This window comes from Natrix helvetica (assembly GCF_964273705.1).
Source record: "Natrix helvetica genome assembly, chromosome: 2".
Classification (NCBI taxonomy): Eukaryota; Metazoa; Chordata; class Lepidosauria; order Squamata; family Natricidae; genus Natrix; species Natrix helvetica.
Genome location: NC_138552.1, coordinates 25563787 through 25578567, shown reverse-complemented (window position 1 = coordinate 25578567; position 14781 = coordinate 25563787). Strand labels below are relative to the sequence as shown.

The 14781-nt window shown below is 37.5% G+C and overlaps 1 protein-coding gene across 1 annotated transcript in view; it reads right to left on the bottom strand.

The window, feature by feature from the left end:
* Positions 1-3185: 3185 nt before the first annotated feature.
* Positions 3186-14781, bottom strand: part of ISL1 (ISL LIM homeobox 1) — a 103899-nt gene continuing 92303 nt past the window's right edge. Inside the window, exon 7 of the transcript XR_014174633.1 lies at positions 3186-3287. The gene's annotated coding sequence lies outside the window, so the exon portion shown is untranslated. The remainder of the gene's footprint in view (positions 3288-14781) is intronic.

Genomic DNA, 14781 nt, shown 5'->3' with positions numbered 1-14781 from the left:
CAGTTTTATTGGACATTGCAAAAAGTTCTAAACATACATCACCAAAAAGCCAGCCATGAAGAAACAGGTCTATAAAAGAACTGAAGTGCATTTTTTAAAAAAAGGATCCTGTTCAATTTCCTGCTAAAAAATATTTTCCAGATACTTTATTTCTCCCGAAGAGTTCAGTAAACAGCAACTAGAGCAAATTTTACAAAGTAAAACATAAAAGATAGTTGTGCAACTCACCACCCAGGAGTTAAATACTCAAGGCTCAAATGAGGTTCCAAGTTCTCCCTGATTCTGTTGCCCTTTATTATCTCTGATACTGCATCTAAATCTCTTTCATTATGTGTGTATGTCTCTCATGAACAATATTAATACGACAGAATGTTTTACTCAGTTTTTGTAGGAGAAAACAAGGTACTGGTTGGGATAAGTGAAATGAAAACATCCCTTTTTCTTGTTATCTTCCCAGGACTTCAAACAATAAACCCTATTAGTTCAACCATAAAACATTTAGAAAGGAAAAGAGTATTGATAAAACCAGGAGAAGACAGAGGGACGTAAATAAGCTTGAAAACCTAGAAACAATTTAACAGTACTCTCTAGAAAATGTTATTCATGAAATCCTGCCTCATTGTTCTCTCAAAATCACCACTGTCATTCTAGCAGTGGCCTCAATTATTTCATTATTCCATCTTAAACATCTGATATGCTGCTATATCCAAATACTTTGTTGATCTAATTTGCACAACATTTTATAAAACAGTTCCAAAACAATCATCTTTGGTTTTCAATAAATGGGGAAATTTGTAGATTTTTTTTACTATATCTTTTACTATATCCTTACTTACAATGGAAAAGTAAAGCATATGTGTGCAATAATTTTGAAAATAGTAAATGTTAATAATGGTCACAAAAATAGTTGTAAAATCAAGTACAACTCATTGAAAAACTTAATTTAACCTTGCTTAGCAATGGAAATTATCATCCCAATTGGGATCATAACTACAGTATATTTGTGTATTTCTATCTTCAGTTATGAAAACTCTCTGCGAGGTTTTGGGCTAGTGACTCTTTCTTTGCCTAGCCCACCTCACAGAGAAGAAAGAGGGAAAGCAAGACCCCTAATTAAACCATCAAAAGTGAAAGAGAAAGAGAGACAGAGACAGAGACAGAGACAGAGAGAGAGAGAGAGAGAGAGAGAGAGAGAGAGAGAGAGAGAAGGAGAAAGAAAGAAAGAAAGAAAGAAAGAAAGAAAGAAAGAAAGAAAGAAAGAAAGAAAGAAAGAAAGAAAGGGAAGAAGAGAAAGAAAGAGGGTGAAAGAAAGAAAGAAAGATTTAATATTATTTCCAGTGTCTTTTGTGCATTGATGAAATATACTGTTTCAAAGTTTAGACTAACAAAACCATAGCAAATCATTTCTGGATTGCTGCCAAGAAGGCAATATGAAAACTTCTAGACACCAAAACTGAAGCTTAACTTAAGGAAGCCTTTCTCTTTACATATAAACCTGACTCTCATAGGACAGAGAAAATTTGGAGATTTGCAGGATGCAGATAATATTGTATCAGTTAATTTCTTACGACAAAAAGGCCCCAAATTGTTCCAGTCATTTCAACAGGGACACAATATCATTTTGATGTCATTATGGCTTCTCCTGGATGTCTATCCTGGTACACCAAAGCCAAATAAACCACGTTATGAAGATCATATTATATGAGCCGAGTTCTAGAGAAGGCAGATCTTATCCTCATCTCCTCCCCCCCAAAAAATGAACTTGCATTTTTTGCATTGATAGGTGTATTAACCCTTAGGAGTGAAGATGATGAACAACCACTTGGATTTATTTCCAAGCCTTAAAACCGGACAATCAGTCTAGTTTTCGAAACAACCAATTAAAGCTGCTGGCATAGCAGTTATTTCACTGGTCTGGTAGGACTGGAATAGAATTGTGATTGCACAACTCTAGAATGAGCTCCTTGAAGAAGAAAGGTGTATAATGACTTTTTGGGAGTCTTTTAAAAAAAAATTTATTCTAGTTTGAATTATTTCTGGCATTCTGTTTTATTTGCTGTTGCAATTGTAATATAATTTGTGTCATTTACTTTGGTTTTGATATTTAGTATATAAAGCAGGTGTACCTGCATTATATGAATAAAACAAAAGCTGAGATGGAAGTCCTAACAGTGTAATCAAAGCATCACCTATTTCTAAGTATGACTGACATAAAAAAATGGGTGGAGCTCTCATCATCCTGTAGGGACTGCATTTTGATTTTTTTTTAAATCATCTGCTGCAGTTCTCCTTCTTCTACAGTATATTTATATAAGGGTATTAATTAATTTTTATTGTTGTTGTTATTGATTACTCTAAAATCACTTGGAAGGATCACTTGATATAAAAACAAAACAATAGCAATAGCAATAATGCTCAAATTGCACTTTAACACTCAAACTATAAGTGAATTCAAGTATGTGTACATCTTAAATCATATCTTTCTTCATTTCTTCCTGTATTTTTCCTTTCTATAATTGATGTTTTAGTTGTAAAATTCAAGACATTTTCTCTTGGACTTTTTAAAATGCCAAGTACATGTACTTGAAATAAAGTGACACAATGACAACAACAACAATAATGATATAAACTTTTATGTGATTTATTACTTTGATAATGATCATTGTACTATTAAATTCCCTAATAGAGAAATGTGTCTCCAAGTCTCATAAATAAAAAAACAAACAAGCTATTATAATAGCTTGGAACTTTGATTCATTTCTTTGAAGATAAAGGTTTTTATTATTTGGATCAAAGACCAATTTTGTGATAACATCTATATAGGGAACATCATGGTTTACCCCTACTCTGGCAATGTTTATTTCAGCCTCAATTAACATACATCCTCACAGAGTGTTTTGTGAACAGGGAAACTATCTAGTTAGAAAAGAAGAAACAGAATGAATTGTGTTTGTCATCCAGCCATTGTGTTCAAATTCAACATGCTTTTAAATTACTTTGCTAATAGGGGAAAAAATGAATGCTAAGTTTCAAAGTTCTCTTGAATTGCTTTCTACAAGTTTCCTGTTCGCCATTCAATCTGATGAAAGAGAAGTGAAAACATCCAAGAAATTCTCATGTGGAGTTTGATATTCTTCAACTTATTAATATATGTGATGTCTAATGGATGGTGCTTAAATGTCCTACCTTTCACATGCAATCTGTTCTTCAACCATCTGTACATCTGTTCCCATCCCTGGAACTTTTTCAGTAGCAGTCATTTATTATCATCAATGGGCACTCCTGTTCTTGAGAAACAAGAACATACTTTCACATCCTGATTCATTTACATCCTGAATAAGATTAATATTTTATAGTGTTAGCCCTATCAGGTAAATCAGACAGGAAACTAGATTAGATGATCTAATTCTACTTTATTGTAAGGCTACTTTAACAGAACCTGAAGGTATTAACTTCTTGCCACCACTTTTAATTGCTTCACGGATTAGGGTTGATCCTTTCTAAGTTTATTTCTTTGACTGCTAACCAATGGGAGTTCTGTCTCTCTTGTTAAATTTTTTCCTAGGCAATAGCACTTAGATTTATATACCACTCCATAGTGCTTTACAGCACTCTCTAAGCACTTAACAGAGCCCTATTGCCATCATAATCTTGGTCCTCATTTTACTGACTGGTAAAGGAAAGAAGGAAGGAAGGAAGGAAGGAAGGAAGGAAGGAAGGAAGGAAGGAAGGAAGGAAGGAAGGAAGGAAGGAAGGAAGGAAGATTGCATCAACCTTGAGCTGGCCAGGATCAAACTGCTTGCACTGAGCAGAGTCAACCTGCAATACTTCATTCTAACCACTGCGCCACCACAGCTCCATCTCTTTCCCTCACTCCACAAAGTTATCTACCTATTTCATTACATATAGTCATTTAACTTCTTATAGATTTTAATTAAAGTCTATCTGTTGACATTTCTACCTAGTATAATGGTGTACTTTTTAAAATTATGACCCCCTTTATACATCTGTGAATCACACTGAAAACTTATATTGAAACATGGAAATAAGCTTTCCTTTTTTACTCTGAATGGTGTTTCCATCTCATTTGATAACATGTAAAGATAAAGTTTGAGAGGTAAATAGACATCATGTAGCATCACATTGACAACCACACTGCAAAGTGTTCTGCAAAGTTTTCCTTTTTGTTTTAGCCAATTGTGTTTTGTTTAAGAGTCCTAAAATAAAAATTAACCTTAACTGAAGTGGGTGGAACCATTGCAATGAGTGTGGACATTCCTGCTAAAAATAAGACATTTGATAGATTTGATAGCTACATTAAATGAAGTTTGGCTTTAATTTTTGCAAGTTTTCACATCTGTGAAAAGATTATCTATGCTGGACATAAGAATACCTTGGCATCACAACAACACTTCCTTGGACTTTAGGGCACTATGTTGAAGTGCTAAGTAGGATTTTCATGTTAAGTGAAGGATTCCAACAGTATGGATATTCTCAGTGCTCTAACTCCTACTTGTGGACTGAAAATGAGGCATAAGAAGGCCAATTGCCAGATAATGCCCTTATACCAAAGACTCGTGTCCAGACTGAAAGCTTGAAGTGCACCCTTTCAGCACTCGGATTCAGTTCCAGTGGAAGACACACTTTGTTTGAGGATGTGGGCTGGAGGAAGCCAGAAGAGGGACTGGCCTCTCAACATTCTTTTCACACTCTGCCTGAAGACAAGGTTGTTGTGCCATCCAAAGTGCCCTCTTCATTGACACATTCCACGACACTCTGGCATGACAGAGTCTGCCTTGTGCCGCTGACAGAGGACAAAAATTATTCGAGAGCACTGATCTGAAAGAATGAAGGAACCCCCCCCACCCAACCCATATCAATCCCCCAATGTGACTTCATGTCATCTCACACTGTGCAGTGGTCACTTTAGCTTAACTAGGAAATAACCATTGTTCTGAATGCAGAAACTTTGTGCTGATAACCTCAAGGGCAAACCGATAGGGAGAGGACAAATTATATCCCCGAAATGTGTGACTTTAGAAGCTATCAGGGTATTTAGCTCTCTTTCCATTTTAACTCTTCAGAAGTGCTGAAGCTTAGATTACAAAGCATGGATGTATCAGAAAAGAAGAGTGTAGGATATGTGTAATGGGATTTTTAAAACTTCAAGGAATTCTTCCCAGATGAAATAGATAGAGAGGAAAGGGAAGCAAAATAATAGCTACAGCAAACCATAATGAAAGGAAATTTGGCCTAGTCAGAAGAACCTTACAAATGGTTCCACTCATCGTTAGGTAGAGACTCTGGGATTTAACTAGCACTTCCTACACTGAAACACATTCATCCTACAGATCATACATTTTACCAAATTCTGCAACACGTCTTTCCGATTTTTCTAAAGAGCACACAGTTAGGGAAGCTGAGCTCCACAGACTCACATATGTACAATGTATATCAAGACAAGAACAGTGTGGTCAATTTGCATTTTTCTTCTAAGTCAGAAATAGCAAAATATCTTTGGTTGCCTCTTTACTCTTAAACAAATGAGCATACATTTTAGAAACCTGAGATCACAAGGCTTATGCTATGGAAGACAGTAAAAAATTTGTACAGAAATTGAGACAGCATATCATTTGCATGAAGACCAGGTTCCTCTTGCAAGAAAAATCCACTGGGAAGGGAAGGTTTTCATTGGGACCATAATGCAGAATTAAGTTCCTTTTTCAAGTAAAATGTCAAGTAGAGATATTATATTTTTAAAACAAGGATTATGATATGCCCATTCACATTTTAATAATGTCCTTTCACTAGTGGTTCTTTTTTTTCTTCAGTCAGGTGTTCAGGATACTATGGAATAATAATTTAGACAGCTTTAATCACATTTAAATGCATACCTATTTGGGGTCCAGCAAGTTATCTACCCAATACCTATTAAGAAGTAGTTCCTATTTAATTTAATGGGGCTTTTCATCCAACCAATAAATGCTTAATTTTGCAGCTTAAAAATATCACTATCAATTAGGAAAGGGATCCTGACTAATTAATCACTTCAACTAGGTGACACAAATAAGTGAATGTTTGGGTAAACATTTCTGAAAATTATAGTGTTAAAAACAAAATACACTTATACTTAACTTTATTGTCGTCATTAACCAGCAAATATTCAGATATTCAAATTATCCAAAATTGAATAGAGAATTCCAAGATAGTTAGGAAGAGTGCAGACAAAAAGAACTGGCTGAAAGATACTATTAAATAAAATATGCTAAAAGTCTTGCTCAGGCTACTCATATACAACAAGAAGAAATACACCTTTTAAAATCATTGTCAGGTTTTCATCTCATAATAAAAGTTTGCTAATCAATCATCCAAATGATCAGCTAAAGACATTTTGCAAAAAGAATTGTTTTTTTCTTTATTCATACAAATTACTTAAATATGAATCCATTTTAGGAGGATTACAAAATATAATTCCGAAGATGGCTAGCCAAAGTGTTATTCCTAATATTGAAGATTCATAAAATAATTGATTTTCAATTTATGCTTTCTGATATTTATGTATCAGTCTTAGCCAACAAAGAATGAGTTCCAATATTTTTAAAGTACTAAATTGTATGAAAATCTCATTCCTAGGGACAGACAGAGCAATCTATTTCTTCTGCATATCAGTATTGCATGCCCTCAATATATGAGTTTACGGTAACTTGCAAATTTTTCTTAAATACAATCACATTCATATTTATTTGTGTATGCTTTTTCTCATCCATATATGTCCTTTGCATCCAATTCTACTATACATAGCTTTCTTTGAAGCATGTTTTGCAAAGTGTGAAAAATTGTCAGATAAGAAGGATAATCATGAAATCGAATTTGAATTAATGTGCCTGATTCACACATTAATCTGGGAGATTTGAATTAGGTAATGTTCACTTGAAAATGTGAATTTAAATTCCTCCCTTGTCTCTATTAGCAACCACCTCAGTATTGTAATCCTCCTGGATTTCCATACATGGTTAATTAAGGGAGTAAGAAACCTTTAGTAACACACAACAAACTCAAATCTTACTTTGCAGTCCCAAGATAATGTCAACTTAATACAATCTGACAACCAAGGAAGCAGTCTGAAGCAATAATAGTATACTAATCTGAGGAGAGTTATCTGGGTTATATTCCTTGATTCTATAAATAGCCAGCTCTGTCATATTTTGTCAAGACTTTTAGGCTGCAATCTAGGGTCTCTGGAAGACTCTCCTAGGGTTCACAAGACTTCTGAGTTGGAATCCCACCATCAGATTCCTGAAAAATTCCTCATCAAAACTTTTTAAAAATACATTGTTAAGGTTGACTTGCCCATTATTTGGTTCTTCTGAGCTCTTCTACATAATACGCAGAGAAAACTTGGACTGTATGTCTTACATTCATTGGTGAAGAGAAACTATTTGTACTTTGAATGCTCCATGATAAAAGGAAGGTATATCCTTCCAGTGTATGGTAATGCTACACTGGCCATTTAAAAAGGGCTTTGCTGGATTAATGTAGAGCAATTGATGTATACAGAATTATTCAAAGCATCTGAATGTCCTTGTTGCATGAAAGTCAGTATATTACAAATGTGTCCTTTCTTTATTTATGGCATACATGTCTAGAATACGGCATTAAATTCTTCATATGGTAGATATTTTGAGATCCTGGGTTCCTACATATTTTTAAAAGAGATATAACCTAAAAGTTGGGACCTTTTCCAAAATTGACATGTTAGATAGATGTCCAAGAAAGGTATAAGTTATACTGTAGTTTGGCAACATTTGGAAGGCCATAAATTCTCTATCGTTCTTGTAGATGGATTCTTTTCTACCAACATACACAAACATCCAGTTGTATTAGTATCTATCAGAAAAACATTCCCTTTTCCAGCCAGTTTTCATTCAATTAGTGAAAGAGGATTTGTTTTAGAAAAGTTTAGACAGAATAAGAATAGAAAGAGGCTCATCAATGGAGCATCATATTCTTGCATTGATTTGTTAAGAACAGGGGTGGGCTTCAAAAATTTCAGCAACAGATTCTCTGCCTAGTTGCTGAGTGAGTGTGGCCATGATGTGGTCTAATGGCCACCTGCACCATGGAGGCGGGTGTTTTTGCCTTCCCCAGACTCTGGAGACTATTCTTGAGCCACTGAGATGGCGAAAACTGCTTCCTCCAGGCTCCGGAGGCTTTGGTGCATAGGCTCTCAGTCTACACCTGAGAGAAGTTTCAATTCTTTTCCTCTCTGACTCTGGAAGACTTGTTCATAGCTTGTTAACCTTGCATCCTAAAACCTGGAACCAAGTTGTCCAAAATTTAAATATTCTTCATTGAGAACCTCTGAAATTGCTTGTGACATGGACACTTTGTTATTCTTATTATGGGTCCTAGGAAGATGCCTTTTCTGTTGCAGCCCCTGCCTTATTGAACACTCTTCCCCCTGAAAATTGAGAGGTCTCTACCAGCCTAAACCTTCTGAAGAGCACTGAAGGCCTGGCTTTCCCCTCAAGCGCTAGGATAAGATGATGTCATTTCATGCCAGAACCTTGACTTGGCACCAGATTTTTGGTTTTAAAGTTTTTGTTCTATAGGGAGAACGAGGCAGACAGGGACTGAGGCAAGGCAGGTTGAAGCTAACACAACCTTTATTAACAGTGACAAACAACTCATAAGTACGGCAAATCTCAGACCGGCAAACAGCGAGCAAAAGACAGCTGACAGCTCTTTTATAGTCGAGCTGTCAGGTGATTGACCAATCAGGTAGCTGGATTCTCCCGCCGGCAGGCTGCTGCGTCTTAGCCAATCAGGAGGCAGCAAGGCAAGTCTATGGCAGGGCAGTTCAATACACAACAGTTTTAATGTAGTTTTTGTTGTATTAATTCTTAATTGGGAGCCACCCATTTGGTTTAAGATGGGTGGCTCTATAAATGTTTTAAATAAATAAATAAAAATATGATAAATTATATCAGATCAAGCTCTCATTTTTAAAATAAATATGTGTGGTCACCACATACTTCTTGCTTTAAAAAGAGAATTTATTAATATATTTTTTTCAAGTATCGTCTTGAGTTTCCAATTTTTTTCCTGGCTTTTTCCCTCCAGCTTCAGATGTCTACTGGCCATCTAAAATTCTATTTTTGCTTGTTGCTAAAATAGCTTGTGGCTGGGTATGGCTCCAAAGACTGTGTTTTTTTATTTTTATTTATTTATTTTTTATTTATTTTATTTTCCTTTTGAGTCAGAGAAAGTACAAAATGTCTAACAAGCCTAAAATGATACAGATCAGGTTTCTGTGTCTGCCCAGTGATGCTTACTTAGTAGTCTGGCTCTTGTCAGTAATTTTTCAGCAGTTTACTGCACTGGATTTCCCTTAGAGAGCTAGGAAAGGCAGCTAAACAGAAGGATTGCTCTCTGTCGAATGTTGGCATCTCAGCTTACCAGACCCCTTAAGGCTGCACTGCCCAAAGTAGATACTGTCCTATCTCATTTTGCTCATGTTCATCATTGCCGCCAGGCATTTTGTCTCATCTTTCCAAAGATTTCATATTGGATTAAGGCTTAAACAATCACGGGAAGAGGAAAAAACCCTAGGATATGGTTGGGTTCCTCATGCTGGTCAACTCTTATTCTGTTTTCTTTTATTGATGTTATTGTAGTTTTTTTAATTGCTGTGAGCCATCTACCCAGAGTTGTGGAAAATTGGGTAGCATATTGTTGAGGTGGTAGAATAGGAGACACCCTCCGATTCTACCACTCTTAGAATACTAGGCAACACACTATCAACAGTAAGGTAAAGGTAAAGGTTCCACTGGCACATATGTACTAGTCATTTCCGACTCTAGGGGGTGGTGCCCATTTCTATTTCAAAGCTGAAGAGCCAGCACTGTCCAAGGATGTCTCCGTGGTCATGTGGCCAGCATGACTAAATGCCGAAGGCACATAGAACATTGTTACCTTCCGACCAAAGGTGGTTCCTATTTTTCTACTTGCTCACTCCATTACATGCTGCTAGGGATTCGAACTGCCGACCTTTCTAATCGACAAGCTCCGCATCTTAGCCACTGAGCCACCATGTGCCTTTAATATCAACAGTAGAGACCTTCAAATGACATCACTCTGCTAAACAACCAATTCTGACAACACTATCAAACTACCTAGTAGGGCTGCATTACTATTCTTCTTCTCATCTTTCCTATTATCTATTTCCTTATCCTATGACTATAACACTGATGCTTGTATCTTACAATTTATATTGTTTTATTTAGTAGCCTAGTATGAGTTATATTGCATATTGCTTATCCTATGACTATCACTAAGTGTTGTATCTTATGATTTCAGATGAATGTAGCTTATGATTTTGATCATGATCTTGTATGTACACTGAGAGTTTATGCATCAGAGACAAATTCCTGTGTGTCCAATCACACTTGATCAATAAAGAATTCTATTCTATTCTATTCTATTGTTGTTGAAAGTTGTATGGTATAAGAGCTTAATTTTTTATTATCATTATTAGTCACATAGTCAGTCAGATGTTTAGACTGGATTTGACATTTTTGTCCACCTATTGAGTCCTTCCCAAGGACTGTGATAGACAGATGTTGTTATTTGATTATGCTAAGAGTTTTATCACAGGATGTATGATTCCAAGTAAAGCTGCCTTTTGCAATTGACTAGTTCAGATTTTGTTAATGCCTATGGTTCAAATGAAGGTCCAGATGTTTTGAAATTACACCCAAGACACCTACCACAACAACTGGTTCAGTGATTGTGTGTTTCACTGTGTGCATAGTTTTACCAAAACATGCCTTCCACGTTACTTCTTGGGGAATAACACAGCTGACCTGCTCTGCCACACTAATCAGCTGAGAGGACATACGTAAGTAAAGTGCAAGGGCAGGTCAACCTGATCATCAGAGCTATTGTTCATTCTCAACTGATCATCGGAGCTCCCAGTTCGCCCAAACCAATCCAAACCACCCTGCTTGTAGTCCACTGATAGAATGAATTAAGCCTCTCTCCTATCATGCCTGCTATGAGCTTGAATTTTTTTGCCTCTGAGGTATTTTAATTTGCAGTAATGAGTGATGTCCCAGATATGGCTACATTCTGCCCCAGTTGTGTCCATAGAGTCATCTGAAGAACTAAAAAGGGGGCCAAAATTATTACAGCCATAGACCTGTCACTAATGGTGAGCAGACAAATACTTTCAATTTGCTTTCTTTCTCATAGAGGAAAAATCATGTTTATCAGGGAGGAAACAGCATTCAGTTTCTGGCTGAAATGTTTTGGATTCACCTGTTGGCCTAGAAGGATATTGTCTGGATGGCTGTTATTTTTTAACAATTTCTAGAGATTTGTAGGATAGAGGTATGCGTTGCATCCTTGTAACTATAACAGCAGATGACTTACTCCAACCCTGCTTTGTTACAGCAGACTTCATGACAAAACAGCTGTTTGTTTCAGAGGGTTCTTACTCTGTTTTTTTCCATCAAAGTTCACAAATATGTTCTTTTTATCCTTCTGGATTGCAAACTGGAAGTACTGATTCAGTTAAACCCTCAACTATTTTTTTCATGGCTGGTTAGTGTCAGTTTAATAAGCAGTGTTAATGCTTTGATTTGCAAAACCTGTCCTAACCAGTACTGAACAGTCAAGTGACACTGTAACACAAATAGCAGAACAATATAATTATCAGCATGAAACAAACCACCACATTTTATTTCTTGTGTCAGTTAGAATTCTAAGTTAATTCAGACAGAAATAATTGGTATTAAGGAGTTGCAGGAAACTCCATTAATGTCACTTTTAAAATTAGGATGCAAAATGTAACTTGTTTGAGCAGGCTCAGATTAGTAACATGAATGAACGTACAAATTCACTGCAGTTATTTGGAAGCCCAGAACAATGCAAAACTTTCAAACAATAGTTACTGGCTCTTACTGAGAGCCAGAAAAATAAAAGGCAGAAGTAGTGGGTAGCAAAGCTTAGGAATCCTGTTTATTCAGCCAAGGTAATCTTTTATGTGACTCAGAACTGTCAAAAGATTTTTTCCCACCCCCAGTAATTCTTCGATATGTCTGGATGTTATTATGTCCATGAAATTGTGTTGTACAAAATGAATGACAGTGATCTCCAAGATCAGGTAAGGCTTTTAGTTTATAGAAATGGCAGTCAATTAAAGGCAACATGCATTATTGACTGTATTATTGCATTTTGTCACTATAACATCTTTACATATTTTTTTGGCCTCTGCAATTCCAAAAGGGAGCAATCACAATTACTGCTCTATAGCAGGAGTGTCAAAGTCACATCATCATGGTGGCGTCATGTGACATATTGGGACTTTCTCCCCCTTCACTAAACCAGGCATGGACATGGACAGGGCAGGACGCAAGCTGGGAGTTTGACAGCCCTGCTCTATAAGAAGAAACCACTGAGAAAATCAGAAAATGGAGGCCTCTGAGGCCCTTGATCCCTTATACCTAATGATGTGTTGTGGCCCGCCAGCGGCAAGCAGAACTGACAGCAGAGTCGGACAGTGAGGAGTTTGGGAAGGAACATGGGCCAGTCCTGGAGGCTGGTGAAGGCTCGGACAAGGGCTCTGCGTCGGAGGCAGAGATGGGTCCAAGGACGTCTGGAAGTTTTCAGCTGCCTTTGGAGCTAGACAGCAGTGAGGCAGAGGAACAGCTGGAGCCTGTTCCCAGTGTGCGCATGCGCAGAGCTGCCAGAAGAAATGAACAACTAAGAAATCAGGGTCGACTTGGGAGGAAAGCCACAGGTGGACAGTGAATGTCCCCTCCCATAGGAAATAAAAGAGGAGGGAAGGGGGAGTGGGCCTTTGTAGGAAACAATTTGTTTGTTCGTTAGTTCATTAGTTCATTTCAGGAGTGTGAAGATCTGTCCGTGAATCTCAGAGACTCTGTGCCAAGTCTTTCCTTGCACAGCACTGTGTTTGGAAAATATTTAGGTGGCAGCTTTCCAAGCTAGATAAAGTCTGTGGTCAATTCACCTTTAAAAAACTGTTTACCAGGCCCTTTGCTGAATGTGAATGAGAGAAATTCACATTCATTTATTAAAAGGGGTTTTGTCAGGACCAGGAATCTGCTTTGTGCTTTTTGGGGAAGCCTAGGTCAGAACACAATGGCCAGTCACATGATGATCCCTCAGCCAGCTCACCTTTTTCAATTGGGAGCGAGGCTAGAGATCCATCAAGTGCTTCTTTCTTCATCAATCCCTTTCCTACATGGATGCTGGTTCAAAATCTGAGCAGGCTCAGAGAGACACACATGATGAGCTTCCTTATAGAATCTAAAAATTGTCTCTCTTCCATAAGATAGACTCTGGGCCAATAAATAGAAATAGAAAATTTTATATATTGAATGTTCTCAATCCATCACATCATTTTAGGCATTCATGTAAATCTCTTATTTATATTTTTTCATTATTTAACTTTGTGTTTAGGAAATATTCCCAATTTGATATCACAAGTCTAATCTTGCCTGCTAGCAAAGCAGCCAGATAGCTACATTGCTTTTACAGAGAACATCCTTGGAATACCTGCTCAATTATGTAACTGCTCTCTTCGTCAAGACACATAACTGGAGTATGCCATCACTAGAAGAGGAATTGTGAAGTTGTGTTCACCTCACTTTTTGACATTTGCATACCTTATCTCACTTTTAACCTCAAAAGGATCAGCATGCTCAATATGAGACTATTCATAATATCATAAAGTTAGCAGATATCTTATTTTTCACCAAAATCTATTAATAGCAATTGCACTTAGAGTTATAAATTGTCCCATAATGGTATATGCACTCTCTGAGCGGTTTACAATGTCAGCATTTTTGCTCCCCAACAATCTGGGTCTTCATTTTACTGTCCTCAGAAGGAAGGAAGGCTGAGTCAACCTTGAGCCAATCAGGATTGAACTGATGGCAGTGGGCAGAATCAGCCTACAGTACTGCATTCTAACCATTGTGGCATCCCAGCTCTTGGAAATTAAGCCTTAGATGTGTTTCCTAGCACTGATATAAAAGGTAAAGGTTTCCCTCACGCGTATATGTTAGTCAGTGGTGGGTTTCAAAAATTTTTAGACCCTCTTCTGTAGGTGTGGCCTGCTTTGTGGGAGTGGCTTGCCGGTCATGTGACTGGGTGGGAGTGGCTTGCCAGCCATGTGACTGGGTGGGCATGGGCAACTTGCAAAATGTGATGAAACTCACTTAACAACGCTCTTGCTTAGCAACCAAAATGTTGGCTCAGAAACTCTGGCATTTGAAGCATGCAAGTCTTAAAGCTGTCAAGTTACAAGACCCTTGCACCCCTAACCCTTTAGGAAAAAAACCCAGGGGTGTTCAAACTTGACAGCTTTAAGACTTGTGGACTTCAACTCCCAGAATTCCTCCTCCAGTCATGTTGGCTCAGGAACTCTGGCATTTGAAGTGTGCAAGTTACAAAACCCTTGCACCCCTAACCCTTTAGAAAAAAATCCTAGGGGTGTTCGAACTTGACAGCTTTAAGACTTGTGGACTTCAACTCCCAGAATTCCTCCTCTTGCTCTTCATCTTGATGATGGGCGGATGGGCGGGGTAGTGAGCTGGAACCAGTTATAAACGGCACTATAGATTTGTGGAACTTCTTCTATAGAAGAGGTTAGAACTGGCAGGAACCCACCCCTGGTGCTAGTTATTCCCGACTCTAGGGGGTAGTGCTCATCTCCGTGTCAAAGCCGAAGAGCCAGGGCTGTCCAAAGACATT